The 1,910-nt window shown below is 26.0% G+C and overlaps 1 non-coding gene across 1 annotated transcript in view; it reads right to left on the reverse strand.

Moving 5' to 3' along the window:
• The window catches only part of LOC135171916 (small subunit ribosomal RNA), a 1,921-nt gene extending 1,774 nt beyond the window's left edge, over positions 1 to 147 (reverse strand). The window contains exon 1 of the ribosomal RNA XR_010300718.1: positions 1 to 147. This exon is cut by the window's left edge and continues 1,774 nt beyond it. This is a non-coding gene — a ribosomal RNA (small subunit ribosomal RNA).
• Positions 148 to 1,910: the final 1,763 nt, after the last annotated feature.

A 1,910-nucleotide genomic window follows, 5' to 3' on the forward strand; every position in this document is an offset into this window, starting at 1 on the left:
TTATCCAAGTAAATGTGAGTACGATCTAAGGAACCATAACTGATTTAATGAGCCATTCGCGGTTTCACCTTAATTCGGCATGTACTGAGACATGCATGGCTTAATCTTTGAGACAAGCATATCACTACTGGCAGGATCAACCAGGGAGCTTCGATTTTTTTTCTTTTAAAATATGAAACTCTTTTCATTTTATTAGGTGTTGATATAACACATTTTTTAAATTAAATGTGCAACACATTTTATTTTGTATTTGTTTTATTAACATCAAATACATTTTGAGGTGTTTTGCTGATTTTAATTTCAAACACTTTCCTCTCATCCACATTTGTAAATGTGAAAACATTCATCGTTAGATTTTTAAACGACATGGTTATAAGAAATAACTTTTTTCATTTTGACAACTTTATAATTTTACTTGGAGTGAAGTAAGTTAACGCTCTGTTAAAAAAAAAATGAGTGAAAAAGTAATAATATTATATCCTTTTACACACGAAATATCAAACGCCGTAGCGCGTACCACATAGAGAGTCATTCTGTCTTCGACTTGGACTCGTGGCAATGCTGTGCTATACTATAAGCGAAGTATACTTGGGTATGGGAAGCGAAGCCATTGCCCGACCTAGTATAAAACACGTGCATCAAGAGTCCCGCGTACTTGTACCTGTAGGTCCACTTCGACCGCCTGAACATAGAATATATTGCCCGTTCCATGATTACATTGTCAACCTTTATATGAATAAATATTGAATAATAAATTAATTATATATAAAAGGGAATTTATCATAATTGTGTGCATTCAATTATATACAAATATATATTTTTTTTTAATTAAAAATCCTGTGATGCTATTTTTGCATACCAACAAAAATAGCATCAACATTTAAGTCATCATTAAAAATTAATAATATCGGTTACTTGATAATTTATACATCAGTTATACAGGTTTTATTTTAATTTTGTACATTTAAATATATGAATATATATTTTTTTCAATTAAAAATTCTGTGATGCTATTTTTGCATACCAACAAAAATAGCATCAACGTTTCAAGTCATCATTAAAAATTAATAATATCGGTTACTTGATAAATTATAAATTAGTTACATAGAATTTATTGTTATTTTAGGCATTCAATTATATATGAATATATATTTTTTTCAATGAAAAATTCTGTGATGCTATTTTTGCATACCAACAAAAATAGCATCAACGTTCCAAGACATCATTGAAAATTAATAATATCGGTTACTTGATAAAATATAAATTAGTTGTATAGAATTTAGTTTAATTTTATGCATTCAATTATATCTGAATATATATTTTTTTCAATTAAAAATTCTGTGATGCTATTTTTGCATACCAACAAAAATAGCATCAACGTTCCAAGACATCATTGAAAATTAATAATATCGGTTACTTGATAAACTATAAAATAGTTGTATAGAATTTAGTTTAATTTTATGGATTCAATTATATATGAATATATATTTTTTTTAATTAAAAATTCTGTGATGCTATTTTTGCATACCAACAAAAATAGGATCAACGTTCCAAGACACCATTGAAAAGTAATAATATCGGTTACTTGATAAAATATAAATTAGTTGTATAGAATTTAGTTTAATTTTATGCATTCAATTATATATGAATATAATTTTTTTCAATTAAAAATCCTGTGATGCTATTTTTGCATACCAACAAAAATAGCATCAACATTTAAGTCATCTTTAAAAATTAATAATATCGGTTACTTGATAATTTATACATCAGTTATACAGGTTTTATTTTAATTTTGTACATTTAAATATATGAATATATATTTTTTTCAATTAAAAATTCTGTGATGCTATTTTTGCATACCAACAAAAATAGGATCAACGTTCCAAGACATCATTGAAAATTAATAATAT

This window comes from Diachasmimorpha longicaudata, unplaced genomic scaffold, assembly GCF_034640455.1.
Source record: "Diachasmimorpha longicaudata isolate KC_UGA_2023 unplaced genomic scaffold, iyDiaLong2 ctg00000127.1, whole genome shotgun sequence".
In the NCBI taxonomy this organism is placed as follows: Eukaryota; Metazoa; Arthropoda; class Insecta; order Hymenoptera; family Braconidae; genus Diachasmimorpha; species Diachasmimorpha longicaudata.